We start from the raw sequence: 21,446 nt of genomic DNA, 5'->3' as shown, positions 1-21,446 counted from the left end.
ATAACATGTAGCTTTTGCACAACATTTAATCTCTTATTTTGTAAAGACCAAGTGAATGATCTTCATGTCACCCATCTGGAAATATGTAGCTGCACTTTTTTACTTCCATTTTGCAAAATATTATACTGAGTTAGTAAGTATCTGTAATACCAAGTACTGAGCACACTAAATTTCTTTTGAGCCCAGGGTTATTTTAGAACTTTAAATGATTTATCAGCTTTTATAGGGAATATTTTAATGATGGAGCTTTGCGCAACCTGGTCTGGTGGGAGGTGTCCCTGCCTATAGCAAGAAGGTTGGAACTAGGTGCTCTTTAAGGTCCCTTCCAACCCAAATCATTCTATGATTCTATGACTGGTCAGTTAATATTTAATTTTCTGGACCCTGCTATCACGATGTTCTAGTCCCTGTCTCCCTGAGGTTTAAAACTGAGAGCCTTACCTCACAAACATTTGTATGAGGATTATATTTTTATTTATGTGAGAGCTTCCCATTAAGCTTCCCCTGAGAAAAATTGTGAGAAAAACCTGCTGGGCTTCAGCCTGCTGGCAAGTGCACTACAGAGGTCTGCTGGGAATTCATGGAGAAGAAAAGTTGCCTGCATTTTAAAAGGGTGTGAACCTTCCAAGCTCTCAGGGAATGTCCAAGTTTATGTTTGGATAGCCCAACAGCTATGCATATAAATTGCCAGGGAAAATTAATGAATGGTGCATGTGCATTATATCAAACATCTTCGTGTCTCAACTGATATTTTCATATCCACCAAAGTGTACATTCCTTAGTGAGGGCTATATACAGTGAGATACATTTAAAGTTTAAAAAGTCACATCATTTGAATGTATCTGAATGGAGAAAGCAGTGACCCACTTTATTAACTGGGAAGCATTTTTGTGTTCATAGATTGCTTAAAGAAAGTGAAGTGATTTGTGGTCAAGCAGTCCTGAGAGATTTCAGAGCAGAATTTAATTTTGAAGTTTAAAAAAAATAAAATGGAAATGCTATCTCAGCCATGGCTTAGATTTTTTTCCCTCAGACATTTTTTTTTTCCATGAAATCTACGGTAATATATTTTTAAGAAGCTGTATCATGTTTTATATATGAAAAATTCTATGAATGAAGTATATATCCTTTACCTTGTCCGTGGATTCCATGCAACAACTGTAAATCTCCCATTTCTTCTTTATTTCTGATGACTGATACCAATCACTTCATATTGGCTTTGACATGGAAGGCATTCCTTATGTCCTAAGGTTGTTAGCAGTTGTCTTAATCAGATCCAAGTGATCTACAGCTCTTGCCAGCCCTGCTGTGGCTTTCAATTCTCCCTTTCCACCCCAAGCTCTCTTATTTTGGATGGGGTGAGGTACAGCATGCCTCATAGGTTTAGCCTCTGAATCTTCTCCTTTACACCTGTAGGTGGCATTGGTACCAATTTGTAGCATGATGAGCCTTCCCTGAAGATTCTAAAAATTTGTTTTGGTATCTCCAGATAATTCTTCTCAAAAGACAATCCAGATCCCTGTGGGCACCACAAATTGGATACAGAATACAATAAAAACACTCTGCGTGAAGTGAAGACTTTAAATCTGCCTTTATATCCAGCTTTCTTTTTTTTTTTTCCCCTGTTAACTAGCAGCCTGCTCATTTCTAAGAGCAGGGATCCCATCTGCCTCCCTGCCAGGATGATTTGCCCTTCTGGCAGGTGCTGAGAGCTCTGGCCCTCACTCATCGAAGTCTTTAGGTACTGAGCTGCTGGACTAAGATCGGTGTCTAAGACTTTACAGGATAAAGCTTTGCTCCAACAAGGATCATTCATTCAGAGGATCAGTTGGAAATAAAGGAGTTAATCTGTTCTCCCTGATTTGGTTGTCTGGTAGGAAGGAGGCTGTCAGGCCTGTCAGGTAGGGGGGAGGCTGTTCCTGAAGGACTGCACCCCCTGGTAGGGACCCACGCTGGAGCAAGTCATGAAGTGCTACATCCCTGGGAAGGACTTGTGTTGGAGAAGTTCATGGATGAGTGTCTCCCGTGGGAGGGACCCCAGGCTGGGGCAAGGGAGGAGTGGGAGGAATCTTCCCCCTGAGGAGGAAGGAGCAGCAGAGCCAACATGTGATGAACTGACTGCAGTCCCCATTCCCCATCCCTCTGTGCCACTGCAGGGGAGGAGGTGGAGAAATTAGGGGTGAAGTTGAGCCTGGAAGGAAAGAAGGAAGGGGGGCAAGGCTGGTGTTTCAAGACTCATTATAATTTCTCATAATACTTCTCTGAACTGACTGACAACAAATTACGTTATTTTCCCTATGCTGAGCCTGTTTTGGCCGTGACATTAATTACTGAGTGACCTCCCTGTCCTTATCTCAATCCACAAGGTTTTTTTGTTTATTTTTTTCTCCCCCATCCCACTGCAGAAAGGTGTGATAGCATGGCTTTAGTGGGCACCTGGCCTCCAGCCAGGGTCAACCCACCAAAGCCAGTAAGAAGACACTTTGTAAGTGCAGTCTTTGGGCACAGGACAAGAAAGCATTTGTAATGTTATCCTGATAATCTCTAGAGATTTGAAATCCTATTGTAGTTTCTGTATCATTAGTTTTATTATTTGATTAAAGTCCAGCAGAGCATAAAGGATTACATTTGAGTGAGGATGAATGATTTACAATTAGTTAGAAAAAATAAAGGTATTAAGGAATGTGCCAGGTTCATTTATTTGACAAATGAGTGTAAAGCTACTTACAAAACCACTTCAAAATACACTTCAAAATACAGCAGCAGCTGGATCATAATATATTTTGTGGAAGCAGTGAAGAAAGTAATTAGTTTGAGAACTGTAAAAACAATGCCAGGAGGTATAGCTAAGATCTAAGACTATAACTAAGAATGCAGGGGCTGGCTTCCAGCACACTTCACGAGTTGTGCTGGGTCCCTCCTATGGGCCTGGTGGTGACAGTCAGTAGCCCAAGGAATATGCAGGTACAAAAGGTATAAGGACATGAGATATTTGGGAGTTAGGGTATGGTTTCCTGGTATCCAGGCTGGGGTTTATACAAAGGAATCACTGTAATTCATTTGTATTACAATAGCTGCTAAAATCCTTTACCTTGTTTGATGTTTTTAGATGAAGGGGCCAAATTCCAAAGATGCACTGCCATAAGGACCTGTTGTGTAAAAGCTCTTCTTCGGAACTTACTGGATTTTCATCTTCAAGTTTAAACAAAATTAATTTATTGCATAGCTGAAAAGGTCATTTTTAATTCTCACAGCTTTCTGACAAAGAGTCCTTGCAATGGAAAAAGAGCCTGAAGTTAACCAGGAAATGAGATGCTGACTTTCTGAAGTGTAAAACTTCATGCCATGAGCATTCATCCCATATTGCTTAATGCACCGCTATGTTACATAGGGATTCAATTAAGGAATAAATTGATAGTTTGAAATGGATGGATTGCAAATGCCAGGCTTTCAGAATGTTCCAATTTAATGTCAATATAGCTACAGTAATGTTGATATCTAGCTTTTTTAAACACTATGCTTTCTTAATTTGTTTATATTGGCAACATTTATTATTTCACAGTAGCGTAAGAAACACTTAGTGGTAACTGATTTAAGGCATTTGCTGTCTGTTTTAATTTGATGATGATGTTGCTGTGTCAACAACACCAACAGCATAATGTGCAGCATTGCAAATGTAAAGAAAGAAACTGTTCCAAAAAGTCTAATTATGCAGATTTATGTCTTTAGATAGTTGTTAGCTTGGGCTGTTGAGTTCAAGTGTTCATACATATACTCTATCTATTACACACTTCACAGAGATATTAATTGCTTGTGTTCCAAACATTTTGGCAGTTCCTAAGCATTTTAGTTAAAACCCTAAACTTGGAAGAAACGATATTGCTAGGCTTCTGGCCACCCTGAAGTGGGAAGACAAGGAGATAAAAACCCCTACAGCCAATAATATTGGATAATTTCTAGCTTCCATTAAGGACAATGTAGTTTTTTGTTGACTTCTTCAGCATAGACGCTGGTATCCCAGTATCTGGGATTTTTTGAAGAGTCATCTTAGCAGATGGGAAAGACATGCAGATTATGGGAAAGGCTTTATAAATGGAAAGTAGATCAACCCTTCAACTCATCTGACAAATAAACAAACCATGTTTTTCCCACAGAAACTTCACAGACAGTCCCTGCACTGCTATTAATCTCATTTAGTGCAGTGTTCTTCAGCCACAGGGTCTGAATCCATGCTTCTCTTTGCAGGCCTCATGGCATGATGATGGGATTTATAATAGCTCCCTGAAGAAGGCAGCACTTCCCTTTGAAGTCCTCAGCTTTACTGGGCACTGTGTTTCCCACAAGGAGCAGAAGCACCTCTTTTGTTGTTAAAAGAGCAATGTCCAGCTACGAACATAAGTAGAGTCTGTCCGGGTAACTTCCTCTGAGAGATGCATTGGTTTTTTGTTTTCTTTTTTTTCCAAAACTTGCTTTATAAATCTCATTGTTAAAAAAGTGATAGAAGATTTCAGCTAATAAAAGAATTGTCATTTACAGCAGACATGAATTGAGGGAGCCCAGGGTCTAATCCAATGCCTGACTCCATCCTCCCACATCCAGCTTTTGCCTAAACTGGCAGAAGCTCCCCATTGCACCAGAAAAGAACACAGACTCTGTCTTTCCCAGAACTACACCTCTCTGTCCCTGAGGAAGTTTGGGAGGATGCAATGAACCATTCTTCTGCTTGAGTGTTCTGAGTCTATTGAGACTTACAGGTTTTGGTGTTCCTAAAATGCAATTGTAGATACTATTCTGAACGGTGCTAATAATCCCCACCCACATTCTGCCAATTGCAGAAGCTACAAAGTAATTGGCAGCCCTGGGGTCACTTCTCTTCTCATCCTGATATGACTTGATGGCTCCATGGTGTCTTCCACATCTTCCATGTCCCACAAGAGTGGAGCTACTGAAACTGTGCTGCAAATAGGGCTGTGAAAAATAGAGAGCACCTTAGTGGTCCTTCAAGTTCAGGTACCACAGAAGAGGGCTCAGGTGGACCCCAAGAGGGCAGAATTCTTCCAACCACAGCCTGATCTAAACTAACTCCAAAAATAGACCTCATTATGTTTTGGGGTTTTTTAAGTTGGAGGGCAATTGCATGAGAAGCAAATACTTGCCCAGGTAGCCAAGAAGGCCAATGGCATCCTGGCCTGTATCAGGAACAGCGTGGCCAGCAGGTCCAAGGAAGCGATTCTGCCCCTGTACTCAGCGCTGGTGAGGCCACACCTCGAGTCCTGTGTCCAGTTCTGGGCCCCTCAGTTCAGGAAGGATATCGAGGTCCTGGAGCAGGTCCAAAGGAGGGCAACCAGGCTGTGAAGGGACTCGAGCACAGATCCTATGAGGAGAGGCTGAGGGAGCTGGGGCTGTTCAGCCTGGAGAAGAGGAGGCTCAGGGGAGACCTCATCACTCTCTACAACTCCCTGAAAGGAGGGTGTAGCCAGGGGGGGGTTGGTCTCTTTTCCCAGGCAACTCTCAGCAAGACAAGAGGGCACGGTCTCAAGTTGTGCCGGGGGAGGTTTAGGTTGGACATTAGAAAGAATTTCTTTACCGAGAGGGTGATCAGGCATTGGAATGGGCTGCCCAGGGAAGTGGTGGATTCTCCATCCCTGGAGATATTTAAGAAGAGACTGGATGTGGCACTCAGTGCCATGGTCTGGTAACTGCAGCGGTAGTGGATCAAGGGTTGGACTTGATGATCTCTGAGGTCCCTTCCAACCCAGCCAATTCTATGATTCTGTGATTCTATGATACTTCAGTTCAAGACTCTGGACATTTTCACTCAGAAGAGCACTTAAATAAATAAGAGTATTTGAACTCTATCGGGTCAAACCAAAGTCCACTTAGCTCTAAGCATACTGAGCACATTAAATACATGATAAGCAGTTTCCTGCAGCTCACCAAGGTGAACAAAAGGGAGCACAAGAAATAAGCACTGGTGTCCTACTGCAATGCTATCCTGAACCCCTCAGAGCAGCATCCTTTGTGAGGATGGATGGCAAAGAGCCAGAATTGCTGGAGACAATTCCCTATGAATTCATGGCATAATATATGCTAAAAATAATTAAAAAAAAATAAATAAAAAAAAAAAAAAAAAAAAAAAAAAAAAAAAAAAAAGAGAAAGAGAAAAAAAAAGGCTCCTTCTCACATTTGAAAAAAATATGGTGAATAGTATCTTCTGTGGAACTGCATCTTCAGGATTCACAAGATCTCATCAGCTAATGTGCCTTCTGTAGAACAACAGTGAACCCCCTCCCTCTATAGTACCCAGGGCTGGTCTTATTACCTTTTTCCACTTTTGAGAAAATTTGCTGAGATCATCTGCCTCAGTTCTCATGTCTCCTTTGAGAGAGGTGGGGTTTTTGTCTAAAATATGTTAATAGACATCTTTCACTGTAAGGAAACTGTGCTCTCTGTCTCTCTTCTTCTGCCATCAAAAATCAAACTAAGTCAAAAAACCAAGACAGTGGCCTCTAGCACAGACTGTAGTGACACTTCCCAAAGTATTCTCCTGAGTCAGTTCTGGCCCAGGAGCTAACTCAGCTAGAGGAGGTGCATTTATGTTAAAAGCTGGGAGTTGTTGATTCCATGTGTTTGTCCAAACCACTTTTGATTTATGTGAACTTTTATTATCCACAACATAGCGTGGCAGAGAGATTCACAGGTTAATGCATGCAAGGTTGCTTTTTTAATTAAAATTTTGAATCTGTTGTCTTCTTGCTTCATTGTATGTTGCTGATACTGAAAAAGTCAGTGAAAAATCATTCCTTATTTCCTATCTCTATGATACAGAGAATTTTGTAATCCTTTATCTTTTTCTTCTAGATCAACTGTTTCCCAGAATGAGTTTTCCATTTTCTTCTATTAAACCTGGTTGACACTTTTGCACCTCTTCATAATGGCCATAATTTTTAATTTTCTTCAGTGACTAACTTATTACACCTGCAAACACTGCCTGTGGTGCCTACTTTGTTCTTAAGGGCCTTTCTTGGAGGTATTTTATGTTGTAAGAGTTTGAAAGAAAAGGGTGTACGGAGAGGGGAAATCTTCAAGAAATTCCTGCTCATGGGAAGAAAAAGTACCCTTTCCTTCCCCTTCCAGGATGGGCTCTGGCTACTTTTAGAAATAGAAGAATTCACAAAGCTCAGAGGAGGATGCCTAAGTACCAGTAATAACCTGGGAAATAACCTTTTCCATTTCTTCCCTAGGTAACTGGATATCTTCTGCAGAGAGGCCTAATACATCAGTCTTCATATATCATCTCCGTGAGCTAAACTGCCATGAAAGTTTATGATCTAACTTCAGAAAAATTCCCTGAGAAAACAAGTAATTTCTTTTCCCAGATGCCTGGACTTGAGGATGAAAAATACTAAATTCAGGGTGGATAAGCAAAAAGCTTAAGGCAAAAGTGATATATTAAAAGTTGCTCTCAGTAAATTAAATTTTCTTTAATGAAAGACAAAAAGCAGTAGGTAGCTTTGGGAATGACACCCACTTCCAAGCAGGCATGAGGATGCTGGAGTGCTGCCTTTCTCATCCAGCATTCAGGTGCCCTGACTCCCTGCTTATCCTCTGCATCAGCCTTCTCAGATTTTTCCCCTGCTGGCATGGAAATAATGCTGACCATGTGTAGAGGAGTTAATTCCTCACACCTCTTCCTCCTTTATCCATTGAGCCCTGTGGCTTTTAACTCTAAAGAGTATGAAAAGATTTCCTACACTAGAAGTCCTCTTTCTGGGGACAGGAGCCAAGGGGGAATTTCCCACCTTTTCCTCTCAAGCAGGCGTGGGTTCTATTCATGGGATTTAGCCTTTACTAATCCCATCCATGTTCTCAGGCACAGGTTCCCAGATTCATGAGTTTTTTCTGGCTCTCCTCTGCCAAGCTGTTCTGCATTTGGTGCTTGATCTAGTATCTAATTTCATTAGCCACAGTTTTTCTTGGCAAAACTGTAAAGGGTCTTAATTTGCTGCTGTCATTTGTCTATTTAATTATTGTATTTTTATTTTTGATTGATGTATCTGCCAGAATTTCTATAGCTATTAGCAGCATTGTGGTTAGTTCATTAAAATAAAAAAACGTTGAAATGTTACTCTGTATATGTTCAATGTATCTTGGGGTTTTTTCCCCTTAATTATGAAAGTATTTCAACTCATTTATTGTTACATGAGAAGGAGTCTGATAGCCAAATATAGTAAGATTATGAAGGCATTCCAAACACATATCAGAACCAATCCTGTTCTCATTTGAAACCTGAAATTAAAAGTCTAATTTTGACAGGACATGCTTACCCACAGAGACAGCTATAGGAACAGTTACTGTGTAAAACATTTCCATGATTAAAGCAGCTCATGTACCTACTCATTTAGTGTCTTGTTTTCAGCTACAATATATGTGTTATAGCATAAAGATCTGACAGCTAAGAGTCAAGTAGCAGCACTGGTGCAATGGCAAAAAGAAGAGTCCTTTCCCCTAGGTAGAATTTGAGGATTTGAGGTAGGGTATCCTACCCATTTCTTTATTTAGTCGTTCTACCACTCATTTCTGTGAGAACAGGTCAACCATGAATGACTTTTATGTGGATTTTTTGCATTCTCCAAAATCATGACACGATGGGATAAGCCTATAAACTAAAAATTGTTTTCAGTTCCCTTTTTGCTAGCAGCTGGATGTTATGACATTTCTGAAGTTTATAAAGGCAGTTCTCAGTGTAACATCTGCAAAAGTTACATGAACACGTGCAGTCTTACTTTTGTTTTCCTTCTGAGCACTGTATTATCTTGTACTGGAATTCCAGCATGAGAAATCTTGGACAAAAAGAAGGATAGAAGGAAGGAGAGAAAGGCAAGAAAGATAGGAAGGCAGGAAGAGAGAGAGAGAGAAAGAAAGAGAGAGAAGAAAGAAAGAGAAGAAAGAGAGAGAAAGTGAGAAGGAGAGAGAGAGAGAGAGAGAGAGAGAGAGAGAGAGAAAGAGAGAAAGAGAGAGAGAAAGAGAAAGGAAGGAAGGAAGGAAGGAAGGAAGGAAGGAAGGAAGGAAGGAAGGAAGGAAGGAAGGAAGGAAGGAAGGAAGGAAGGAAGGAAGGAAGGAAGGAAGGAAGGAAGGAAGGAAGGAAGGAAGGAAGGAAGGAAGGAAGGAAGGAAGGAAGGAAGGAAGGAAGGAAGGAAGGAAGGAAGGAAGGAAGGAAGGAAGGAAGGAAGGAAGGAAGGAAGGAAGGAAGGAAGGAAGGAAGGAAGGAAGGAAGGAAGGAAGGAAGGAAGGAAGGAAGGAAGGAAGGAAGAAAAGGAAAGAAATGAAAGAAAAGAAAGAAAAAGAAAAGAAAGAAAGAAAGAAAGAAAGAAAGAAAGAAAGAAAGAAAGAAAGAAAGAAAGAAAGAAAGAAAGAAAGAAAGAAAGAAAGAAAGAAAGAAAGAAAAAATAAATGTCATTTCTGCTGAGCTAGCAAATATGAAAGCTCAGAATTTAATATTATTGCAATTAATTTGTATACATGGCTCAATAAGGAGTATGATAGGACAGAACAACAGTGTCTCACTTTTCTCTGTAAATGGATATAGTGGAGAAAAGAATTTGTATAAACAACCACCTCTGAAGTACTGGAATTTTTCTCCTCTTTGTGCTCTTTCTTACATAGAAATGTAAAGCAGCAGCAATGGAACACAGAATGCCAAAGTTTTCAGTATAGTTATTAAGAGAGATTTAGTCTCAAGACACAATTTCTGCTACCGTTGTGAAAAAGGTAGAACAATGTGGATACAGTCGACTCATAGAAGACAAAACTCTGGAAATAATGGGGAGAGAGATTCCACTTTATATAAAGATCTGGATTACAGTTCCCATCTACAACATGTTTAATGATTAAAGTATTCTTAAAAAGAACCAAAGACACATTAGGAGCACAAAGCCTGAGCTTTCAGACTTTATTCCAGAAAACTTTGGACTATAATACTTCAATTAGGGAGTCACAGTCATTTCCCTATAAGAACACAAGTATCTAAAGATTGTCTAAAGATCAATAATCTAAAAAATTACTCTTCCCTTCCTGCTTGTTTTTTTTTTCTTTAAATCTATCAAAGATATTTATTCTCTAATGAATCTTCTAATTCTTAAATGTTTACTTTTTTGAAGAAAGTGTGTTGCAAAATTATCCTTAATTATATATATTCATAACTCTGATCCAGAAAAAAAATCAGTTTCTTCTCTAGTTTTGATTAGTGGCAGACTGTTGCCATAAAATAGCTCATTATTAAGTGCACCCTTGAACTTACACCCTACTGGGAATGGGATTTACCTCATCTAAATTTAGTCATGTAAGAGTTTGGCATCTGGACTGACCCTTAAAAGCCTTAGTAAATGCCTCTCTGTTGTCCTACATGCATTACTAGCTCTCTTTGTCTTTAATCTAGTCTTAAAGTTTCCTTCGATACCCCCTGGAGACAAAAATTGTCTCAACAACCTATAATAGGTGGAATAGGCAAAGCTATAGAATATAGTTGCTATATATAGAATATATATAGTTGCTTTTTTTTACCTCCACCGCTAAATAATTTTTTTTGGAGAAAATCCAGAGGAAGGTGATCAATTTAACAAAAGATGAAGTTTCTGTCAGACGTACTGACAGGCTTGAAGTAACTTGTGTCTATGTCTCTCAGAAAGAAATCCAAATTGCATACCTGGAATGATCTGAAAATGATTTGTAACTACTTGAGCTGTGGGCTTATCTAAGCTATATTAAATAAACAAATGGATACACATCAGGACTAAGCTGAAGGTTTATTTTGGTCTAAAATAATTGACTGAAAACAATGACTGGAATGAACAATAACACCATTGAGGTGTCTCATTCTGGTACTGCTTATTACCATATCCTGATATTGATACACTGACTGCATTGAAGTAGAATGAAAAGAGTAAAAAAAAAAAGTAGGGAAATGACATTAATTATTTTTTTTTTAATTTTATTTTTTAAGTTGAAGTTTAATTTTTAAACTGCACATAACACTATGTTATTTTTAAGAAACTCATTATGATAGCATGGCTTTGTTATTTTAATGTTTTTATGGAAACTGTGATTTATGACACACCGTAGCTATATAAATTCTATAGGCTTTTCTTCTTTGATGCCAGCACTACTATGATGTCAATCCATGTGCAATTTCATTTCTAAAGAATGCCTTGGAAAACTGACAGCTATGATAACAACAAGTTCTGACAGAAATAGCTCAAACGAGGACTTTTTCCTGGCGTATATTTTAACGATTTTATATTATATGGAGCTTATGTTGATAAAATGTAAAAGCAGACTTTTGCTATTAGTTCTTTCTTATGAATTTGAGTATAAGCCACCAGGGTGTAAAAATTAGAGAGGCTCCATGTAGTCTCCCTTCACTTTTAGGCCTGGTGCTGTGATGAGGTTATCAATAGTGGGCTTGTTCAGCTGATTTTCAGTGTGTTCAGGGAGCATGCAATAATTTTGGGGTGAAATAAAGACTTAGCAACGAGGCTTGCACCTATTTCTGTAAGCTGGCAAAGGCCCAAACCAGGCATAAATGCCTAGAGAAGGTCACATAGGTATTTCCTATTTATTGAAAATGAGAGACCATTTTCCTATAAAAGCAGCCTTAAGACTGCCTTTTTCACCATGTGATTGCAGTAGTGGCCATCCCACAAAAATCATCCTCAGCAAGACTTTCTCTAATGGGTTCTTGATCTTCAGGAGTAGCAAAAATCTCTAATCGGCCTTTAGGAAATGATCCTGCCCATAAGGACCTGAATGCTCTCTTTATCAATCAATCCCTGGAACATGCTGCATTTTCATCAAGTACAGTACAAGATTCACCAAGTAGAACATCCAAGAAAGAAAATGTCTGTGGCTGTGGCAAGGGAGGGAGGCTGAAGGCCCAGTGTGCCCTGTTGCAGGTTCTCCATCCTATAAGATGCATCAGATCCACCACACAGCTGCAAGGCACAAAGCTTCATTTTGCAATTGTGCAATAGCTCTGAATATGAAATTTAAGAAACTGTTAAAGAGTAGCTACATTGATTTCCCTGCTTTATTTAATATTGGTAACTAGGACCTAAAATCAAAATGGGAGAAATATCTACCAATTCGTTCAGTTTATTTGCCGTGGGCTAGGAATGAAAGAGAAATAAGGAAATTCTGATTAAGCCAATTTAATTTTCTCTGATATAATGTATACTTAATAAGAAAGAATTCTCTGTTCCTTTAACTCCTGTGATTTGATTACCTCCTTTCTAAGTAGGGTGATAGGGCCAAACAATGACTAAACCATATAGTAATTTTAACCCTCTAAACTTCTTACTCAATATTCTTTTAAGCCTTGATTTTAAAAATTTTCTTAACTCCTACAGAGACTATTGACATTTCCACTAATTAAAATCTTAGCAATATTGTCAGTTTTGTAACATTTGCTTATTAGAAAGCAGTAGATTTTACCTTTTGAAAATATTAGCAGAACTGGTTTATTCTTTGGAGAGCAGAATGGGCTTGAAAATTACATAATAGGTAAATTGGCCAAGGGGCATTGGCTTAGCCCTCTCTACAAATTAAAACCTTTACCCAGTAGTATTTCACACTTCTAGTAATTCATGGCAGTAATTCATTAATCCTATATCTTTTATAATTCTATGTTAGAAGTCAAAACAAATATTTATTGAAGCAAAATAGGAATGTTTCATAAGAAGAGAAATTTTCCTGGAGTTATCTCAAAAACTCCCATTCTGCATTTACTATTTACCAGTTACAATTCTGTATTCTGTATGTTTTACTAGAAAGATCTGACTCAGTGGAACTTGTTTCCAATTCTTTCTGGCAAGTGAAAGAATACAGAAGCAAAAAAATGAAGTCAGGATCATACTTTGGGAACAACATCATATTTTTCTAATTAATTCCATTCAAGAAAATCTTAATTGAATACTTTGGAGTTAAGATAACAATTCTACTAAACAGGAATGAAATTTACTGAAGTCAACCAAGCATGGCTGCTAATGTACATAGGAAAAATTCAAAGACATTGGTTTTCCCTATTAGTCTTATATTGTTCCTTTTGGATTTGATTTTTGTGCTTTACTTTTTTAACCTTGGAGTCATATTAATATAATATTAAATTGTGAAGAACTGCTGTCTAAAAAACATGGTCTTCTGTAGCTCATTCAATAATCTGGATGAGCAGATTATTCCATAGGGAAATTTCTTTATGTGGAAGCTGAAATGACCTCCATTCAAACAGTTTGCACACATAATTGCATTTGTAATGGGCTCTGCTTGTACACATAATTTGAAAATAATCAGAGGGTTGTCACGAGTTTTGTCTGGAAGTTTTACCCATTACGTTCGCTTCTTTAGTTTTACATCACTCATGTTAATAAGTACAGAGGGCATTTTTGTGCCATGGGATCGTCAAATTAAGCAAATAACTTAATTAAATTAAGCACTTGGCATTCTTACAGATAGCAGCTGGGATAACATTTATGAGGTTTCGAGATGGTAGATGCCCCCTTTCTGAATTTTGCTACATCCACTAGGTTCCAGGTAACAATGCAAACAAAAGCCAAATTTATACAACTGTGGAAAATTTTGGCATCAAGCAATCTTTGGCCATGTGCTAAGCCCAAAACAAGCCAGTCAGCTCAGGTCTTTCCTTTATAACTCCTCCTCTGTCATCTGACAGATCTTGCACGAAAAGTGAAGAGGAGCTGATGGGGATCCTCACACCTCTGTAGCTTCACTCTGCCACTCTGAGCTTTGTGTAGCCCACCACAGGCTGGAGTCAATGTCTACACATTGCAAGACCTTCCCAGCACTGAGAAAAAGGGTAATAAACTTGAAGAAGGAATTACAAATGATGTAGGAGCAGCTCTCAATGACTTGGGAGCCCCATTCTTTGGAGGCTGTTCTAGAGAGCTCCCTCATTATTGTGCTGTTGGCAAGTGGGAAGCCTTTCTCCTGTCTGCTGCTTGTTTAACTTGGAAGGCCAATGCCATTTAGTTCTGCAGTAGGTCTGTAAATTAGGCATGGAGTCTTCAGCATGTATTTGCCAAAGGAAATCAAAGGACTGGGCATTTCCATATGCTTTTTGGCATTTTACAGCTCTTTCTCTAATCTAGGGGACTGCAGCCAGTGGCTTCCTACTGCTGCTCAGCACTGAGAGGCAAAGTAAAAGGAAGTACAAAGCTGATACAAGGTAAATAAATCAGTATTTTTTTAAAAGCTCATGTTAGACATAGTTGAAATGCAGAACAGTGTCAGCAAAACTGAACATGGAGAAAGGGAAGAATGCTTTCTGGAACTGCAAAGGTATCTTTTGTGGTTTTAGATAAAGCTTTTGGAGTAACTAAATAGGTTTAAACAGGAACTGCTTCTAGGCTGTAGCTTGAATGCCAGTTTTCAAACAAGGATATATTTTTAGATGCAGTTCATGAATTGCTAGAAATGAGATTTTCAAGTGGAAATGCAGAGCTGCTGCTGTTGCTGCAATAATGTGCTGTCAGTAATTCTGATTAAAACAGAACAGGTACTGGCACAAGCAAAACAACTACATCTATATAGATCTCTTCCAAAGCCAGTATTGTGGCAAATTAAGTGTTATATATGTGCATGTGTGTTTCATCCCATGCTGGAAAAATTAACTTCTTAATTGTGTTCTTATTGGTTATAAAATCTCCATTCTAAACCAGGACTCTACAGTCATCTGCTGATACATATTTTAAATGGGATACAGACACAAAGGAGACTATGGAGAGATAATAAAATGATAAAGGTCTTGGTGCTTGGTTTTCACCCATCAATAGCCCAAGTGTGGTAAGTATGCTCTGGGTGTCACAGAAAAGGAGAGCTTAAAGGAAGGATTTGAAGGGGCATCATGAAGAGAAGCTCCTTTGGAAGTGAAATGGAGAGCAGAGAGACAACACCAGAAGCAGTCAAAGCATGATGAGGTTTGCTTTTGAACACAGTGAGTGGAAAATACTGGGTGGGATTTTACTGCTGGAATGGCAGCAAGAGGGGTTGGCACTGTAAGGATAAACAGCATCTTAATGAAAATGATATGGCAAGTGCAAGCCACAGGTGAAGATAAACCTTTTATGCTTGCTGTGATAGAGAAGGATTATCCAGTGAGTAGTTCCACAGCTTCTAGTGATAATCTGAATGAGTATAAATGTTTCTCTCTGCTGAAAATGAGATTTTCAGCAGAGGTTTCAAATGAGGTTTGTACAAATACCCGAGGCAGGCAAACTCCACCTCAGGGAGTTTTGACAAAACATGCTCTTAATGAGGATTTGGTAAGGGAGTTATGTGCAGTTGTTAGTTTAAAATTCTTGGCTGAGCAGAGGTATGTGACTGGATGATAATTCTTAAGATGGGTATCAGTTTCCCGATACAAGTTGGGGCTGTAATTTTGCATTCATTTTAACTTGCATGAAATTAATTTTAAAGTCAATCTTCTCACATCTGTTTTGCTTTAATGCAGTTAAAGTATGCAAGAAGACTGTGGGCTAGAGAGTTAATCAGAAGCAAAAACTCTAATGGGTAGAGGAAGAGAATCTATGTGGTTGTTGAATCTCTGCCATCATTTTTCTCTCTTGAGCCCCAACACAACAGAGGCCTGGGAAGTGAAAAAAACCCTTCCACTATCTTGCTTTGGCTTTGGATTTGTCTCCCACACCTTATCAGTTGTATCAGCAAGCAGACAAAATAAATCAATGAGGGTGAATTTTACATTGGCATCATATAATCCATAGAGTTGTGGAAGGTGCCACCAAAGGTGGACTCTGTAGTAGGTTTTATTCAAAAAGTCATTCAAAGTTAAAAATATTGATACTCTGGGATAACAAAAAAAGCAAGATGCTACTGTTGGCTTGATGATAGCACTGAAAGTACTGGTCTAATATAAACTGCTTCCAAGTGTTACTAGTGTCCCACCCAGCACTGCTTGCACTGCATGTTTCATTGCAAGCATTATAGTTGGATGACCTGCTAAAGAGTTTTGAGGCAGGAATGAAAAGAAGAATTTTCTTTCCAAAAAAGTTCAGCTCACATCCTGCTGAACCCAGGTCTTGCTTTTCCAACTACCCTCCAGAGTTACCACCAAACTCACAATTTCCCCAAGCAGCATATGAAAAAGACAGCAATGACATGTTTTCTAATTTCTGTCTTCTTTTTTGTCAGGGTGATTAGTGTATTTTGTTAATTTGCCTGCCACAGGGAAAAATTCATGCTGTAGCTTGCTCCTTCTGTCTTTCCTTTGTCACGGGACTGCTCCTCTGAGAGAGGCCCCACTCATCCCCTTTGTGACTGCATGAGGATGCACCTTGCCTGAACCTGGGAGTGTAATGAGTGACAGTGAGAGAGGATGGGATGCCAGACAGTCTTAGGACATGTCTTTACTATGATGAAGGGAAAATTTAGGTCAGCCTTTAAAAAAAAAAACAAAAAAAACCCCAAAACAAACAAACAAAAAAATGACTGTCCCTTATTATCTGTTCATGTTTATCTATGGGTTCCCTTTGAGGACAGTTCTGCTTATAGCCTCTTGAGGCCTACAGGATTCCTTAGGACATTAGTACAGTCAGACTGGCAGGCAGGAGATGTGATTCTGTGCAAATACTACTGTAGAAATCAATATTGAAAAAGTGCAAAGGGGTTTCTGACTAAGGCAAAGTGTTTCTGTTTTCCCTCTCCTTGTTGAACTCTTCACTGCGTTATTAGCATGTGGAAATGATTCCAGCAGCAAGCTGAAAACCTACAGACAGCTTTAAAACTATTAGAAATATGCAGGCTTTTAGAGCCAAGAAGGAAAGTTATGAGGATTTACTTCAGTCTCCTGCATTGTATCACCCACAAAAAAAAGATTCCCCATTACTTGAGCTGCAGCTCTCCTTCCCCTCAGTTCCCACTGTGACTGAGTCCTGCCTCACGCAGTGCAGGTCAGTGGGAACAGATGAACAGAACACAGGATCAAGCATGTGGGAAGAAAAACAAAAGATGGAAGATTGCATTAGAAAGGTGTCCTGGGTTTTGTCTGGCCCTAGTTTCTCCTACCAGCTTCAGAGACCCAAAGATAATGTTCACTTTAGGCACTCTGGGCATATTCAGCAACCCTGATGTTCTATTCGCCACAGTAAATACAATATTATTTTCCTAAAAGTTATTCTCCTAATAGCAGTTATGGGTCTAAGAGGTATAAAATGCCTGTGTTCAATTCAGTGGAAGACTAAGTTTGAAGTCTAAAGTGAAACCTTAAAGTTTCCAATGTTAGTAGCTATTACACTGTTAATAATTTTAGCAGAAAATCCAGCTATTTCGGGCTTGTGAAGCCCATTTTAAAATGGTATCACCAGGTTTTCTTCAGATCTGACTTCATGCCTACAGTTTACTAAGAGCAAACAAAAAAGATTTGCCTTTTGATGGAATACTACTCTGGAATGTGATCAGGGAAATGGTTCTTTTAGGGTGTGGTTTTTCCCTCAGGTTAGTATTCAAGTTATAAGCCATGTAACTATAGCTGAAAAATTTATCTTGTACTCACCCAGGTGTGTTTGCAATTGCAGTAAATGAATCAGTTTATGATCACCTTCAATTAACGCTGACAATAAAATACAATATTCCTTATTACCCATGGACTAAGGCCAAATTTTTCTTTTTTTGAGTTCTTGAAAATGCAGTTTCTGTTAATGCACGATTTCCTACTTTGTCCATACTTTCAGAGGAACATTGCTTCAATATTCTGCTTGTGAGAGCCACAAGAACTCAGTTTCATGCCAAATGTCACTTTTTCTCCAGTAACATGTTGCTCTTAATTCCTCCAATTTCTCAGACTTCTTAAGTCTGAGTATTTCCCTGCTACTGATGCTCTTCTGGTTTGAATAGTGACGTTAGGCACCATGTCCCTCAACAGTTCATCTTGCTCTGGAAACTCTTTCCCCCCTTTTGGGTCAGTCATGCTGATGGTAGCCGAAATCTCATTTTATCTAACAAGTCAAAGTGACTCTATTAACTTTCCTCCATTGTATGCTGTTTCCACTAGAGGAATTTAGAAGCTTGGGGAGGGAATGACTATTTATCTTTGTTCAGGCAAAGCTGTTTTTTTTCCCAAAGCTTCTCAGAGTCTCTAGTTGTGCACTTCTTTTCCCTCACATCAAAATGCCTTTTATCCATACCACAGCATGCTGTATTGCCATCTACAGTCCATTGATTTTCTGATAGATCTGCTGGGCTTGCTGAGCACAATGGGAATGCCAGCTGGAGGAAACCATTTCCTTCAAAGAAAGTATTATGCTCATGAAAATGCTGTGGGTTTGGTTTTTTTTTTTTCCTTGACAGTACCTGCCTGCAACCTCCCAACACATCATGTGGATAAAAATATTGCCATCTGACACATGTCCATAACTACCTCTCCTCATGGAAATTTTCCTTGAGGAAAATGTTCACTTGTCTACTTTATATATTATGTATATAAGCTCCATGATGTTACACATCAGGTAAGAACTTGTTTGTTCCTTTTAGCAATGATGAGTGAACAATTGATTCTGATTTTCTACTAAACATAAGAATGTCAGAACTCTCTGCTTCATTTTCCTCTCCTGCTTCATTTTCAGCTGCTGTTTTAGGGGGAGACAAAAATGGTAAAAGGAAGTAGTTGGGTGGTTGTTGGGCTATTAACTCATTTCTATTCTGCACACTTAGAAGAGTCTCTCTCTTGTGGGCCATACCCACACTTATTTTTGCTTGCTGCTTCACTGAAGAAAGTATGCTCTTGATTTGACCACTAGCTTGACATAGTTTTGACTTGGAAATGGAACTTTATCTGTTTGTACTGCTATAAGTGGGGTTTTTTTCAGGTCTATTATGAAACCATTTATCTAGTTAATTTTGAAAATCAGGTCACAACTCGATGCTTTGGGTTTCACATCCCTCCTTTTTGTCAGTTTTTGCGTTTAAGCCATTGTCCTCGTTGCTAATCTCCTTGTTTCTGGCATCATATTCCCTTCTACACCTGTACCAAATTTAAAATTAGTACCTACCTCACCAGCCTGTACTGTGACAGTCCATTGGTCTATGCAGAACCCTGAGCTAGCAATGCTGTTGTTGTCCTCTTTGTCCACACTGTGCACACTCTTAAAAAATGGTGTGATTTACTGCAGTTCGTGTGCCTTTTCCAAGTCCTCAAAGCCAGGATCTCTAACAGAGGTCTGTTTCATTCAGTGGTTTAGTCTAACTGGTCAGCATTGTGTCACAGGAACCTCTGAACAGCACAATAACCAACCCCAACTGGTCCACAAAACAAAAGGGCTTCTGTGGCAACAAGCTACCAGAGAAGAGAAACTGCCATGGAGACCATTCTTGATCCTGTGAGAAAGATCCATTGTATTTCCCATCCCTTTGTTCTGAAAGCAGCAGGAATTATCTCACGTCCATTCATCATGAGCCACTGAGTTATCCCAAGTTTAGTGGTTAGGGACTGGAAAAGTGTTAAAGCTCATTTTAAAAAAAAAAAAATATGTGAAGGAAAGGGAGTTACCTGCACTACTCACATAATCACCAGTTTTGGAATAAAGTCTGTGTGTGGATGTGTACAGGAGAAGAAGACAGACTGAAGAGAAGAAAGGAAGAGGTTAAAACTGAGTACTCATGGGGTATGGCTGGAGACTATACACTGAACTTTTAATCTGGTAATAGGCATTTGCATTCTTTTTGACAGCTACGAAGCTTGTTTTGATTCCTCTGAGTTGTACCTGCCTGTTTTCCTTTCCCATAAACCACACGTGAAAGAATGTTTTGCAGGAAGGCCTATCTGCCTACTGAGGCATAACTTGGGATACAATTAAGAAATTTCAGACAAGGCACATTGTTGTCACAATCAAATATTTTTCCCATGTGGGAAAGACCCACACAAGAGCAAAGTCTGCTCCTCCAGCACTGGAAAGCCAGATGACTCCGGATGACATTCCAGGAATGGCTGCCCAGCTGGTACGTCCACACTCAGCATGTGCTGCCCATAGGGAAAGCTGAAGCTCCTGGCTTAAATTTTTATCTGGAAAAAATCTAGGACAATCTTATTTGGAAGCATTTTGTGCCAATTTTGTAGAGTATCACCTTTAGATAAGAATCCTACTGTTCTGTGAATTCATTCAAATACTGGGTACAAACATGATGGTAAAAATCTTATTTTTTAATTATTTTTTTTTAGATATGCAAGAAATTTTTTTTATAAAACCAGTACATTCTTGATGTTAATACAGATTTGCTGCTTTTTTTTTCTTTCTTTTTTTTTCTTTTTTTTTTTTTTTTTCTCATTTTAGGTATCAGTCTTTCAAAGCTCAGTTCCCAGTGAACATCTCTCAGATGGCATATGATGTCAAACTTATTTTTGGAACACACAGAAATACCAGAAGGGCTCACTAATCTTATAATGAGATAAAATTACTTCTGAGGGATAAAATTAGCATGCTGGAACTTTTCCAACAATTATATTTTTACAACCCTACCATGTATATAATACAGTGTATTTCTAAAGAATCAGAACACTGAAATATACATTCCTCATGTCTTTTGCAAACTATATTTTTTAGGAAATTTTTGAGGTGATTATTATTTTTTTAAAATCTCTAATCTTTTATTAAAAATTACCCAAAACATTTTATCACAAGAAATAAAATATTAGTAATGAAAGAGGAGTCAAGAAAAAATTGTTTCAAATAATAAAAAATTCTAAATATGTTATAAATGCATTCTAATTTTTCTAAAATGTTTTACAATGTTTATTTACTTTGAGAGCTTTCAGTGGGTGTAGTCTGAGAAGACAGAAGGGTGTGCAAGCAGGAGTCAACTCACTCTTTCATATGAACAAAGAAAGTATGAAGTAAATGATTCAGACAAGATTCCAAAAGCAGGAGAGGGAGGGGTGATGTAGCTGAAGCTGCACACTGATCCCACCTCATGGAGTTCAACAAACAGGAATGAGCCTCTGCAAGCCTTACATTCTGAAAGACAGGAAACAAATTTTAGGAATAAGGGACCAGTTCTTACAGGGATGGTAGGTTCTCAAGAACAATCTGTTGTGCCCTACTACTCAGTGTATTCATAAACAATCTGGAAAAGGGCTGAATAATCAGGTCACAAAGTCTGATGAGGCTATCAAGTCATTTAGGTTAATAAAGATAAAACAGCCCTGAAGATCTGCCAATAAGTTTATGGAAAGGAGAGACTGAGCAATAAAATGGCAGATGAGGTTCAATGTAGATAAATGCAAAGTACTGTGTGAGGGAGGAAGATGGTTCTTACTTCAGGTACAAAAAGTCAGGATCTGATCTGGTTCTCAGGAGAGAAAGCCCTGGAGTTATTAAAATGGCTCTAGGGGAACATCAGCCTGTTGCTCAACAGCTTCCAAAAAATAA

General features: G+C 38.8%; 1 long non-coding RNA gene across 1 annotated transcript; it reads left to right on the top strand.

Moving 5' to 3' along the window:
• The first annotated feature begins 6,922 nt into the window (after positions 1-6,922).
• LOC139795026 (uncharacterized) lies at positions 6,923-20,750 on the top strand. The gene is made up of 5 exons (XR_011725353.1): positions 6,923-7,438; positions 14,160-14,236; positions 14,730-14,853; positions 18,373-18,530; positions 20,352-20,750. It is a non-coding gene; the product is annotated as an uncharacterized lncRNA (long non-coding RNA).
• The last annotated feature ends 696 nt before the right edge of the window (positions 20,751-21,446 follow it).

The sequence above is a fragment of the Heliangelus exortis genome, chromosome 3, assembly GCF_036169615.1.
Source record: "Heliangelus exortis chromosome 3, bHelExo1.hap1, whole genome shotgun sequence".
In the NCBI taxonomy this organism is placed as follows: Eukaryota; Metazoa; Chordata; class Aves; order Apodiformes; family Trochilidae; genus Heliangelus; species Heliangelus exortis.
This window is presented reverse-complemented; position numbering and strand designations above follow the sequence as displayed.